The sequence below is a fragment of the Protopterus annectens genome, chromosome 13.part0 (genome assembly GCF_019279795.1).
Source record: "Protopterus annectens isolate FY-2018-M chromosome 13.part0, PAN1.0, whole genome shotgun sequence".
NCBI lineage: Eukaryota > Metazoa > Chordata > Ceratodontiformes > Protopteridae > Protopterus > Protopterus annectens.
This window is the reverse complement of record NC_056747.1, coordinates 875,355,744-875,370,817: the sequence shown is the minus strand read 5'-3', so window position 1 is coordinate 875,370,817 and position 15,074 is coordinate 875,355,744. Positions and strand designations below refer to the sequence as shown.

The following is a 15,074-nucleotide window of genomic DNA, read 5'->3' as shown; positions in this document are numbered from 1 at the left end:
CAGAACCAAATATGCATCTTTGCTATTTCCTCCAATGCTTCAAGTAGCTACCCAGCAATGAAAGAACAACCTTTCTACTTGGTTCAAAGATATAGAAATTATTAAAATGGGACTTTGTCTACCTCTAAAATCCAAACTACATAGTAACCAAACTCTTAGCTGAGAGACAGTCAGGAAGATGGCTTAATACTTATCAGACCATGTTTCAAGACAACATGCATTCTCAAAGCTGGATTCAGCAGGCTAGTATAATCTCCCAGGAGTAGCTAGGGAGCAAAGCAATCTGGAAGCATTCAAAACTAAATTAATAGAACTGCTGTGGGATACCAGATGCCTGTGCTATTGGGACAATGGCTGGTCAGTTCTTGATGTTGAAGTGAATGGCTAGCAATTGCATACCATGCCTATGCCAAAACACACCTGCACTATGACTGTAGCATTGATATATGTAAAGCCATCCTGAGGGAAAGCACTTTAGATGACATTATCATTATGTTGAATGGTGCTACTGTTTTTAGCAAAATGGATGTGAAGGCAGGCTACTACCAAATGGAGGTGAATCCTAAAAACAGAATAACAAATACATTTTTAATCACAAAGGTCTTAGAAGATACAGGAGTTTAATTTGGGTTGTAAGATCGGTTGCAGAAATTTTCAGACGTATAATATATTTTATCCCAGGCATTCTGAATGTTCACATTTTCTTTGACGATGCAGCCTGTGGCAAAACACAGAAACAATGATTCTATAAGCCAAGTTTTACAAATATGCAAATAATTTTGACATTAAACTGAAATGCAAATTTAATACATAATTTCTCGAGTTTTATGGTAATATATGTTCAAGGAAGGAAGGGTCACTAAATCTAAATAAAGTTAAGGCAATATACATGTCACCATACTGAAACGCAAAAGTAGTAATATGTTTCCCAGGCATGGTAAATTACAATCCCTTGTATGGGTAGCTCTTTAAATTATAACTGCCTTTCTAAGGGTTTTAAGGTTAGTAATTTAAAAAGTGTTAGTATGCCGCGGTGATACGGCGGTAGCGTTGTTACCTCACAGCAAGAGGTTCTCCCGTTCAATTCTGAGTTTGGCTTGTAAGTGCCGTCTGTGTGGCGTCTGTATGTCCTCCCCACAGTTGGGTAGCATTCGAAAGACATGTGTGCGTAAATGGGCATGCCTTTGTTGAAGGTTGGGTGTCGAGCTGGCACCTCGGCGTTTCGTAAAAATCTACTGCCAGTCATTAGCAGACCGGAGTTCTGCTGTGGTGACCCCTTTACCGGGAAAAAGACAAACAACAACATGTAAATAAAAAAGTGTTAATATGGTGCGTTTTATTTTTTATGAACAGGAGTTTCTTACTTTACTGATCGCTCTCTCATACACACATGAAGGCACTTCAAAAGTCATACACACACTGTCCATGCATTCCTTTACTATTCACACACGCAGGCACTTTTACATTCATACACACCCTCTCCATGCATTTCTTTACTGTTCGCACTCTCACACACATGCAGGCACTTTTATATTCATACAGACACTCTCCATGCATTCCCTTACTGTTTGCTCCGCTATACTCAAACGCAGGCACTCCTACATTCATACACACACACTTCTTTCTCTCCCCACGCACTTGCAATCACTGCTCAAACAACACAAGAATCAAACCCACTACCCTTATGTCTGCAGACAGACATATTTTAGATAAAAAAAATTTGTAGGTGGCAAATAACCGATGGGAGAAGCACAGCAACATAATCGAGTGTTTGTCAGTGTGCGCGTGCAATTGCAATCTAACGAGCCATTACTTTACACTCGCTAAGCTGTTTAGCAAGTATAAAATAAGAAAAAAAAAGTAAACAGCTAAGCGAGTGTAAAATAATGGCTTGGAAGTTCGTAATCGCACAGTCATGCACACACAAAACTTCAGACATCACAGGGCCATAAAGAAAAATGGTTGCTATTGGCAACCAAGACCACATGGAACAGCTGGTAAAGGAACGCCACAGGAAAGGAAATTACATAAAAAAAAAAAAGAAGTACAGGGCATTAAAGGAGTAAAACAGTGCCAATTTGCAGATTGAAGTGGGACTAATGTATCAGACAATGGACAGCAAGTTTTTTCATTACACCTTCTCATTGAACAGATTACAAGATGGCACAACCACTACCCATATTGAACAGGAAATCTTTAAGGTAGTCAGTGGTACTGCTTTTTAGGAAAGTTAGAGAAAATAACTTCGGAAAGAAGACACCTTTATAGTAATAATTGCCACTGGCAACCAACACCACGCGGAACAGCTTGAATGCTGCAGCAAAGGCAAATAAATATAAAAAAGTACAGTACTAAAGCGCCACAGTTCAATACCAAGTGCATACATGTATCCACAACAGTTGTTTGGTCAGCAGGACCCAAACAAGCAATGTTTAAACATTTTTGGATGCATGTGTGAACTTATGCAGCACAGCAACCAAAAAGCCAGGAGAAATGAAGATGCCACATTAAAGAGATACTGATACTTTGCTGTCAAACAATGTATTTCTACAAAAAATTCATACTCACCAGTATAAATCCACTAGGGAAGCTGATGCAGAAAGAGACTCACACAAGGTTCCAATAGGGAAATACAGCGTACTGGAACACAATGCTAAAATGAAGTACCCTACCTCCTGCACTTGTATTTGAGCACTCAGGCTGGGGGAAGGACAAGGGAACCATGACATCACAGAATGGGTGGGTCTTATTATTTTAGTTAGAATCAGATGACGGCTGTGGTGATGTCACTTTGGAGGAGGGAACTGTTTAAAAAAAAAAAAAAAAAGTACCTGCATTGTCTGGCCTCAGTGATGTCAGTAACTGGGCAACTCCAGCAAGTTTTATTCAAATGTGAGAGAATCATTTTGTAAGTGAAACCATCACAGTATGAGAAGGTAGGCTTCTGATACAGAAGTAAGGGGAATTATAAAAATTGTAAATGCTTTACTGTTGTTGCTTTACAGAGGACAATGTAAATAGGGAGGAAAAGTGCCGTAAAGTTGAGGAATATATTAGAGAAACCTGTTGTACTCCTTTAACTTCAATGGAAGAAGTTGTGGTAAAGTTAAGTTCAGCAAAGTTCAGAGCAGATGTGGGGGTGGGGGGTGTTACTGTATACTTATGAGGAAGTGTGTGTACAACAGTAAAGTTGGATATGCGCATGTGAGTGTGTGTGTGTGTGTGTCTGGGTGTTTATCTGGGTGATTTCAGTATGGGGAGTAAGTAGGGAATCAAGAGCTTGGATTTGTATGTGTGTGTGTGTGTGTGTGTGTGTGTGTGTGTGTGTGTGTGTGTGTGTGAACGTATGAGTGGGTGTGCATGAACATATGTATGGATGAATGGCTGATTGTATTCTTGAATCCAATCAAGTATACGGGGGGGGGGGTGTTTGATGTTGAGTGGACAGATGTGTGTGTGTGTGTGTGTGTGTGTATGTGTGTGTGTGTGTGTGTGTGTGTGTGTGTGTGTGTGTGTGTGTGTGTGTGTGTGTGTGTGTGTGAGTGTGTGTGTGTGTGTGCGCTTGTACTAACCCAATGCCAAAGCTGTCTCTGAATCACATTTTTTATAGATCACATAAATTGACTTACCTGCAATAAATGCTTTACACGACCAGTAGAGATTTCACTTAATTCCAGATAATGTCTTCACCTCACAGCTCTAAAAAATTCCGGTGATACCACCCATAATCAACAACAATTAATGCACATACATTAACAGTGATAATAGTCATGAAATGACACAAGAAAGTCAATCGTAAATAAGAAAATAAACAAATAAATAACCAAGATGTGCCAGTTAGAGCCATATATTATGTCAAGTCTTGTCCATGATCAGATTGGAAAATTGCTCAACAGACACAACATCCCATCTACAAAATGTTTAGAAAAGCAGCACCCACTATTTCACTTAGTCATGGGATAAAATGGCTACCTCACTGCGTCTGCCACCATTCAGTCAATGCACAGTCAGTTAAACCAATATTTAGAAGAGTATGTTTCTGCTTGTTTGTGCTTGAAAGTTGTAACATTTACAGTATGCGCTTCCAAAAGACTGTGGTAGTTGAGACTCTAAAGGTGTATTACCTTTAAAAATGAACTCATAAGAATGTTGCACATCACAGATAATTGAAACTATCAATCTGATTTTTCTCCAGGCTATCTATGTCACATCTATAAGGCTAATTGGTAAACAACTACTACATCACTGTAGCTGCTCAAAAACCAAGATTTACTGTCACTATGGAAAGAAGTAGTGGACAAACATGCATGCATTCGTCAATACTGAAGCACTAAATGCTATAACAAATTAAGCAGAATCAATAAAAATATCTTAAATAGTCTGCCTTTAAAGGAGAAAAAGTTACTCCACTCCAAGTATGCATAGGCACTTAAGAAAATATGTTATAATGGTATCTTCATTTCACTATTTCATCAATATAAACATACCATTATAACCACGGAATTCAGATCACCTGTAGCAGTGAAAGACTGAACCTTTAATGGGCAACCCACAGTAGGCCTATATTTTACTGAAGTTTTACAACAGAGAAAAAAAGCATACTGAACGGCACTTTACAAGTAAAGGAAATACTTTTTGTCAAACCACCATTAAATACTCAGACATAATATAAAATGATATAATCTTAAATTAAAATAGTTAACAAAAACAGAAAGAATATCTTCTGAAAACACTAATGATGTGATATGAGGAGTTGTTTAGTTAATGCTAATGGGAAGGAACATGCAAAGTAATGAGAGCTGGCATGTTAATGCTTAATTTTCTTTTTTCTTTGAATGTATGTGTGCACCAATTTGCATTTCTTCAGGCACAGTAACAATGATACACATTGCATTTCTGTCCAAAGAATGCTGACAGTAGCAGCTATTACAATTTCTACAAAGTGAATTTTATTTCGCATCAATGAGTCAGTGTAATAATGACAGAAGAATGAAGAGATAGAGGGGGAGAGATAGACAATGTCTGAGTTTGAATCCCATTCTCTGCACTAGCTTGAAACCTGAACTGCACCACTCACATATCCTTTTCACTTGTACAACATGTCAGAATGTCATATCCTATACATTCGCAGAGTGCCTTAAAGCAAACACAAAATTATGAGCTTTGTAAATAAAAAACATGCCATTAATAATACAGTGTTAATATCCAGATTTTAGAAATGGGCTTCATTTAATAAAGTCAATGGTTAGTGTGCAGTAAATGTTCTTTTTACATGCCAATGATTATTAAAATATAGCTTTAGTGATACAGCAGTTGGAAAACCTTGCTAGCAATGTGAGAGAGAAATCTAGAAAAAAAAATTCTGAATGAGTGATGTTGAACTTTGACTGGGAGGTAAGATTAGACACAATAATAAAATGGGTAAGAAGAAATAAGGGGGTGTCCACATAAGTGTAAGAATGACAGAAAGACGAAGAAATAGTGAGAAGAAAAGAAAAGAGAAGACAGAGAGATTGTAGAAAGTATGTTTTGTTCAAGAGAGTGTGTCGAGAAGAAAGGAGTCTAAGTACTTCATATTCTTTCATGGGGTATTATATGGTTTGTTGATGTTTTGATTTCCAGCTTAGCACGCACATTTCTTTAATGACTAGTACAAAATTAGAATGAAGGTACGTTTGGTTACACTTATTATCAGATGATAGACATGTAACCCTGCTACTATAATGAAGAAGCTGGGTTGAAGTTTTTTTTTTTCTTGCTGAGCTATAGTGTTTGGCTGAGCTGAGGAGAGCAGTATTATTAGCATATTGTGCTGCCAACAGTAGGCTACTGTGGCCTGGTATAAATCTAACATACAGAGAAATATCAAGGATCCTAAAATGGAGCCTTGTAGAATGTGCCTTTGTTAGGTTACTCTATGAAATTCTGAATGACAAGATGCCAAGGAACCACATCACTCAAGATAAATGCCCAAAATACCTGAAAAGAGAAAATTCAAACTATATGTGCTTTTGCCAGAAGGCATGCCCTCTTAACCCCTACTTATAATTTCTCAGGACAAAGGAAAGAAACACTGTACATGCACACCTAGAAAGGACACGAGCAGTGATTTCTTATGGAATGCAGTCAACAGAGCTCTGGTCCTCAACATCTTGTGGTTGAGCACTTAGTACTATGTGAATTTGATCTTGATTACCTGTACATATTTCTTTTGGTGTTAGAACAAAAAATTTACCTGTAATCTCCTGACTTCAGTTTAACAGAATTTTCTGCTTGATAGATAGTTTTGAAACAATTTTTGTGAGCTGGTGAAGCAATAAATATGGTGAAGCTATTAATAAGACCAATGTGGCTAACTATGTTATAGGCTTTTGACAGCTCTAAGAAAAGCCCTGTTACTACTTCCAATGAGTTTAGTTTCTCCAAGTTGTAGTCACTTAGAGTTAGTAAGGCAGTATTCACTAAGCACCCTTTGAAAAAACATGGTGTGAATTGGTAAGTGCATTCTGTTAATTTAAGTGCAAGGAAAGCTGGGGCTGAATTATTCACTCATGTTTTTGAGAGTATGTTTAGTACAGTAATGACTTAAATAGTTGTAAGGATCATTTTATTTCCCTCACCTTTGCAGAGTGGTGTAATATTGGCATCTCCCCACATTCTTGGAATAATACTTTTATTTATAGTCCTCATTAATAAATGTCTTCGAAGGATAGTAACATATTTCGCTACCATATGGACACATTTTACAGGTAAGTAGTCAGGACCTTCAGTGTCATGGCCTTTTATATTTTTCTAAGAATTTTCTAACAGTGATTATACTATCTTTTTACTATGGAACTTTGGTAGGGGTGATTTGTTTTTGTGATGATGGATTTTCAAAGTAGTTTCATAGTAGTTCTTCAGTTTGTCATTACAGGAATTTGAGGCTGGAGAAGTTTTGGTGCTATTTCTTCTTTTGAGTAGTTTGATTATCATGTCCCCAAAAATACTGGAGCGATTGAGAGAGTGCTTCCTCCTCAGAATAACTTGTATTTGCCTGAACATATCACTCAACTTGAGAGACCTCAAGAGATACGTCACTTAGAAGATAACTGGTGTCATACATCTTAGTTTTCTGGGCAAACTGATAGCCCTCTCTCTCTGTATTCAGTTTCTTATAAACTCCTCCATGGTAATCTATCTAGCCTTTCAAAGCATTAAAAATCCTACTCTTTTATCTCATGATCACTTGCAGAATTAAAGGGCATTCATTATTTTCCCCCTTGCATTAGTAACTCCTTGGGGTCTCCTGATGTGCAAGTCCTTCCTCAGAGAATATTCTTTTTTCCCCTCTTCCAGGCCTGGCAGGCATTCTTCTGTCTGACGTCAAGGTGTCAGGGTATATGAGATGTATGCCAGCACCATATTCTCTGGTCTTTCTTTGCCCCCCCAAGACTGGAGCTACAATCTCCAAGACCTAGGGTGGGAGCACAAAACACCCATACTCCCCTAGCAGGGTATAGTTAGGAAACACTGAAGTGAAAGCTAAATGGGGAGGGGACCTAAAGGAAAGGATATTATGGTACTTACCCCCAGCCATAGCTGAACAGAGGGGTGGAGGGAGGGAAACAACACTGCAACAGTGAAGTCACTCAAACATACACATTATGGTAAGTAGACACAACTGTACTATGTTCATTGTGTTTCACTGTGGCAGAAATAACTCCATGAGAGGCTTTTCAAAGCTGAAGGATAGGCAGTTGCAAAGATGAAGGTAGGAAGAGAATAGGAGGCCATACAGAGATGCAAAGGTGAATCTGACTCTCTGTGAAGATGACAAGTTGCAGTGTTTGGCAAAGGTGTGGACTGAGGACTAGTTGGCTGCTTCCAGAATCTCTTTTGTGGGCACTCCTCAACTGAAGGCAACCATGGTAGCTGTGGCTCTGGTGGAATGAGTTCTAATTTGCTCTGCAGCTTCTTCACGTCTGTACAGTCCCTTCTATTGAAACTCCTCCATTAACTCTTCAACCTGAGTTTTTCCATTGGTTATGTCCTCCAGGTTTGTAGAATGGCAGTTGTGGTGCCCGTGCATAAACTTTGTCCCCCTAGTAGTCCTGAGAAGTACAGACCTATTAGTCTCAGGGATAGTATTTGTAAGGCTATGTAATGTAGTGCACCTAAACTAATAAACAATGATATAGGTGAAGCTATATCCCTGGATACATACCAGTTCATCTTAATAAAAGGCAAATAATGTGTTCTGAAATTGGTTTAGTTTGTTGAAAGCATTACTGAGGGCATATACAAGAGGCATATAGCCCATACTGTTTATCTGGACATTGCCAATGTCTTTGATACTATCAGATATGCAGGGATCTTTGGCAAACTCTCCCAAATCAACATTAACCCATACTTAATTCTCTGGATCTGAAATTGACTACCTGAGCGAACCCATATTATTAAGGTTGGGGATATTTGCTCTAGGTAGAAAAATGTTGCCAGTGGTGTCCTACAGGGCTGTGTCCTGGGACCCCTCCTCTTTGGTCTATATTTTTGTGACATAAAAGCAAATATTATAGGACTACAGCTAACCATATTTGTTGATAATTGCAAACTGTGGGTGATTATTGAATCGCATTCTGATACTCAAGTTCTCCAGGAAGGGCTAGACCAAATAAATGCTTGGTGTATTAATCATGGAACTACACTCAACACCAAGGAATGCAGCATAGATTCCTTTGGTGCATGTAGCATCACTACTGTTTGCAGTATAGATAACATTCCAATAAAATTTGTCGCAGTCACCAAGGACTTGGGTACTTTTCATGATAGCAGACTCTCGTTTGACCTCCACATCTCAGTGGTTCTTAGAAAATCCTCACATCTCAGTGGTTCTTAGAAAATCCACACATTTTGCACGGCTTATTCTTTTTAGTATTTCATCAAGATCCAAGATCATTATAGCTCCACCTTAATCATCCATCACTAGGCCCATCATTGAAAATATAGCGCATGCTTTAGTATACACTGTATCACACTAATCACCTAAACCAGCATGAGAGAACTCAATATTTCCTCACCAAAAAGACCTCAGTTTGCAGTACCCTTAGCTACTCTGTTAGATTAAAAGCACTGTCCCTCTGCTCAGTGTCATACAGACTCCTGGTGAGTGAACTCTGTTTGGCTTCCATGTTCTGTATGACCCAGCACTCTTTGAACTCATTCACTTAGATAGAACCAGTGGCAAAGCAAAATCCATTTCAGGTATGACATATACCTAACACAATGTAGCTTCCCTTTGTGGAATAGGCTTCTCTTAACCTGTCAAACAACATATTTGACTAGCAACATTTAAAATAGTCTGGATGACTGATGATTGCAAATTTTCACTGTGGTATGTGAAGAAAGCCTACATAAAGGGGGAGACCACTAGTCTCTCACCAGTACTGGGCGATGTGATGAGCTTCTTGATAGGCTCCTTTGGCTGTAAGCTTAATAAAAACCTATGAAAGTATGAAATCTGAATAACAAGTGTAGCATGCAGTTTTACTTATGTGGGATACAAGTGTAACTAAAATGAGTGGGGTGTGTTTGCAGGCTGTGACATGGATAACGTGGTCTGAACTTGATGATATTTTGTTATTTTCACTGAAAAGTTACAGCTTGTGCTAAAGTGGGATCAATAAGTAACTTTCTGCTCTGGTTTGTACAACAAAACAAGGTTAATTCCTATATAAAGTAGAACATGTACAAAGCAATTGGTGTGCATGCATCATTCTTGGAAGTGTAGTCCATATTTTGTACCACAGCCTACAAATGAATACACTTCAGGGAGAGTATGTGTATTGCATGTTTTTAAATAGTGAGACAGAGTCTATTTGTAGTATTATTTATTCTTTGAGGCCTAATCCATGTTTGGTACCACAGTTGACATGAAATGGAGAAAGGATGATTTCTGGTGGAAACTGAAGATGAGTCAGCATTAAGGACTTTGGAAGAAGCTCATTAACTGAATACAGAGTGCTGGTGTTTTAGTCAGGTGCCTTTATAATGGGTTGGTAGATTTGGGAAGTACATAAACAACTTGTCAGATGTGTGGCAATCATGAGATCTGAAACTTAATAAAAATGTATGTTTTGAGTTCCTCTAAGACATAAGGACAAAAACTAAAATCTGGTTATCATAAGCTCTCCTGGGCTAAATCATGTTGCCAAATCATATGCACTGTGACAGGAGAGTAGTGAAGATCACAGAATACTGAGGAACATTGTCAGACATGTGGATGCTAGCAATGTAGAATTTGAGTTTTTTATATAAGGTAGTAGTGGTAGAACTGACATAGGGAATTATAATGCCACATTGTGGTTCATTAGCAAAATAAATAACATTTTGTTGTATAATGGTAATGGAAGTTCTCTGATGAAAAATGTGGGACGTCTATTTATGATGTGTTTGGTTATAGCAATGCAATGCATTTAAAACTCATCTTATATTTGTCTGTTACTTTTGTCAGTCTCAGTTTTTAAACATGTCTCTGAGCAGTATCCCACAAGCCTGCTGCAAATGAGTTATATGCTATTCTGTGTGCAGATATTTATGCTAATCGTGTGTCCCGATTTTTGGCTAAATCCACTTACTTTTCAAGAGTTTTGCACCTGTTTTATGATCATACCTCTCCGTCTTTTAGAGCGAGAAATCTGGACAAAGCCATAAGTAATGGGGGAACAAAGGCCCAAAAATAGGAACAATTTTGCAAATATTGATCTTATAAATTTAGAACAATGATAGAGCAACAGGTTTTGCTTTAGCATGATTTTTTGAAGGCTATGAGGTCAGAATCTCAAATGCTTGTCATTATTTTCTGACATCAATCCTCAATGATTTGCCAGTGATTTACCAGAAAACCACAATTTTATGAGAAACATAACAAAAATATGAGGCAAAGATCTGGACATTCTGTGAAAACCTATACAGTTGAGAGGCATGTTTATGATGTCTTCAAGTTTAAAGGTATGAAGCAAACAAGTAAATGAAAGCATTACAATGTTATGATGCTATTTCAATGACCCTCAGCCAACTTACTGGTTTGGCACCCTTTCTACTTCACTCATTAAGCCTTTTAGTTTTCTACCTGTCATTATATTCTGGGGTAGACACACACATTGAATCATAGCAGATTTGAACTCACAGACCAAGTGCATTCTGGGTGGTATGTTAGAAATGATTTAGCATTACTCTATGATGGTAATGCTTAATTTTTAACGGTAAAGAATCATTGACCCAGGTGGGACTTGAACCACAATCCCTAGCTCCGGAGGCTAGATTGTGAACTGACATGCACATAATTTGATATGAAAAGATTTGCTCATTTATGAAAATAAAATGGCTGTGATTTTTACTAAATTTTTGGATGGTCCTGTTAATAAATGAAGGAGGAGTTTATCACTAAGAAAGCATATTTCAGCATTTAACTTTTAGTTATCTGTATAGATGTACTTAGGCTCAGTGACCAAAAATATATGTCTTTTTAAAGAGTTTACAATAAACAAAGTAGAATGCAATATTTAATATTAATGTTCTCTTTGTAGGGTACATTTATTGTAGCAGATGAGTGCATTATCTATCTTGTTAATAAACTGGTGATTGTTAAGAGGTAATCTCAAAGCATTCAAAAATAAGCAAGTCACATGCCTACACTTCTCTTTGAGAACATGGCTCCAGACATTAACTACCCTTAATAACATGTAGACACATTTCAGAAAAGAATCATATGTTCAAAAATATTTGCGCAAAACAACAGCCATGATTTCCAAAACCTAACTAGTGTACTACTCTGCCACTACCCCCTCCCCCAAAAAGTATGTATAGAGCCACATCCAGATATAAAATTAATTTGCTTTAATAGAAAAATATATTTTAATCTTAGCAAAAAATGCACATTTACAACAAATCCTTATGAGTTAAAGAAGTGCCATACTTCAAAGCCTTGTAACCTTTAGTTCAATGTCAGAATAATGATTTTGTCATCAGTGTGTGAAAAGTTCCTTACTACAAGAAAAGAGGATTTTCTATCATTATTCAAAAAGTGACGTGATAAGGAAGTTGTATACAATTCTTGTACAAAACAGCAGTATCACAGTCATGCAGCTCTTTTGAATTCTGAATTGCTGGTTTGATTTCTTAGAAGTCACTGTTTTATTAAAGACAAGACACAACACTGTGCTGTTCCAGGCATGTATGTTGCAACGAGACACCCATTCCACTTCATGTGTCTAATGCCGTTCTCTGAACAAGTAACCACAACATTAGATAAAGGCCGAACCATCCACAAAGCATATCTGAATCTAACAAACACATCTGATTTTATTCCACGATTAACTGCACTGACTATGCTAAAAGTAATAAAAATGCTATACAGTTACTGGGATTAAAATACATGGGAAAGAGAGTCAGACTTGAGGAAACGCTCTCAAACACAATAAAAATCACCAAGAATGTACTACAGTGTTTAGTGTTTCATCTTTTGTTATTTCTGTCACCCTTTCAGGTGTCAAAGTGGTCAACCTTTGGTGAGTGAAACATGAAGAAGATTATAATGAGGACATTATTGTTAACACTATAACAGACACAACAGTACAACAGATACAATAGTTAACAACAGTACAATAAATACAACAGTACAACAGATGCAACAGTTTAACAGATACAACAGTACAACAGATACAATAGTTACAACAGTACAATAGATAAAACAGTACAACAGATACAGTAGTTACAACAGTACAGTAGATACAACAGTGCAGCAGATACAACAGTACAACAGATACAACACTATAAGAGTACAACAGATACAACAGTACAACAGTTACGACAGTACAAAAGTTGCAACAGTACAACAACAAGAATCCAGCCAGTAGATAGTGTTCATTGTAAGGAAATGTACTGTCCTGTGATTTGGACATAATACCTTGATCTTTGATTATTAAATGACCACTGATTATACAGTTCCTGAGCACATTTATAAATGACAATACTAGCTTTGATAAAAATGACTTTGCATTGCTTAGACATATAATGACACAGACAGTATCAATATTGTCCCTAGAAGATCCCAAGATATGTTTTTTAAGCAAGTCTCACTATTGCAAAACAGTAATATCAGTTAATGGACTCAAATGTCAAAATATTTTACTTAATTCACAAATAAAATATGTCCACAAGATATCACATAAGCTAGAACAGTTTCCCTCAGTTTAGAGCCATTGCTGAGACTCATTGTATTTAGTGGGTCTCTCTAAACCATGGAACTCATTACCGAATGACATCACGTCACACTAGAACCATAACACTTTTTCAGTCTTTAAGATATCTAAAACATAAATAGAACTATCCATGTATAAGACAACACAATATTTGTCCAGCTCTTCCCATCTACAATATGCAGTTATATAGAACTGGGAAGATTTTTGTAATACATGGCAGTGTGAAAACATTTCAAACCTTGTTATTACTTATTCACATCTGAGTCTATTCATCTTCTTCTAAATGGATTTCTCTAAATCACTTTCCACCCTATGTGCTCAATAAGGTAAATCTTTCCTTATACCATCCTATACCTTTCCTGATAATCTCCCTACACTCTACCTATATATATATACGATACTATGTCCTTAAATCTTTTGGTAATAATTTGCTCTTTGTATGTAAATATTATCCTGTGTATTACTTGCTTCTGATTATTTTTTTTTTTTGTCTAGGATCAAACTGTTTTTTATACTGACAAAACTATTATAATTTTGCAGCTTTTCTTCCCGGACCTCCTCTGAATAGGGTTAGAGTAACCAGTTGGTCTATCCTAGTCAACAAATGTAATAAATGTTGCTGAATAAAATAATGGCTTGACCCACTTACAAAGTGCAACACAGCATTGTTTTAATTATCTATCAAACATCCTGTATAACTAGACAAGGTCAAAGGAATCAGAAGGAAAATAATGGGAATACGGGAATACTGTACTTAATCTAATCACTTAGGTTAGGGGTGCTGTCACTCTGCTCACTGTCACAGGGTCCTGTGGACAGATCTGACTCTTGATTTCAAGGTAGCTTTGGACCAAGTACTTTCTGAAACATTTTAAAAGGAATAAAGAGCCCTTGGAGCTTATACCGGCAATTGCAGGCAATTTCATGCATAAATGCAAAATAAACATTAGGAAGATAGATCAGTCTGTGGCACAGTCTACCTAGATTTTTGAACAATGTTCTGTTCCCAATTAAGCAAAGCATGTCTCTATCTACTTGTTTGGAGAAATCACTTAATGCTTTTAAGTGAGGTAAGAAACACAGGCATGTGGTCAAGTCTCTTAATGGTGCATAACATCAGTAGATAGTTAATGCTATGATCCCATGATGTTAAAAAAAAAACATTTTAAGTTCTTCCCTTATGTGAATGCTGTTGGGATTTATGTTGTAGATGATGTTTTCTTGTAGTTGCTATATCTGTTATATTATGACACAGCTTCAAGAGAATGATAGTTATCATTTTAGTCTTTGATTAGATAGATATTTGCATTCTAAAACATGGTATTACACTCATACTATAGGGAGCCTTTTAAACCAGCAACAGATATTCCTCTGCTGTTTTGTATAAGGTGTTCCTTCATACAAATGAAGCTGAAATATCTTGTACTAGGTATTACAAAGGCTGATTTGTTCAAATTTCAACCCTCATGTAGTTTTAACTCCAGAGTACATTTGTATTTTAATAAGATTCAAGTTATCATCTAGCTATAAAGTTTAATAAGTGTAGAACAATATAGTTTATGTTCCTAGTTGAATTCACTGTTTTTGTCAGTTGCATTACTGAAAACACATTATACTATATAAACCAGCAAAAATTAATTTTATGCACTATACTAATTTGTAAACCTACTCAATAAATGATTGATACTTTTTAGATCATTGTTGAAGACTTTGTAAAACCTGAAAAGTAAATATAAACATTATGGAATACTTTAAAATAAATTGGAGGTAATGTATCCCATAGCTGCCTCTCTTTGGATAAAAATACTTGGGTTTTATTATTTGTGTACTATT

The 15,074-nt window shown here is 36.8% G+C and overlaps 1 protein-coding gene across 4 annotated transcripts in view; it reads right to left on the bottom strand.

Moving 5' to 3' along the window:
- The window catches only part of LOC122787730 (protein rapunzel-like), a 114,198-nt gene that overhangs the window by 87,473 nt on the left and 11,651 nt on the right, over positions 1 to 15,074 (bottom strand). Inside the window, exons 1-2 of one of the 4 annotated variants that reach the window (XR_006362594.1) lie at positions 2,569 to 2,649; positions 635 to 718 (exon numbers count right to left, since the gene is read on the bottom strand). The exons of 2 other annotated variants lie outside the window; for them this stretch is intronic. The gene's annotated coding sequence lies outside the window, so the exon portion shown is untranslated. Of the gene's footprint in view, positions 1 to 634; positions 719 to 2,568; positions 2,650 to 15,074 lie in introns of those variants that run through there. One more of the 4 variants, XM_044054592.1, reaches the window with a different exon arrangement.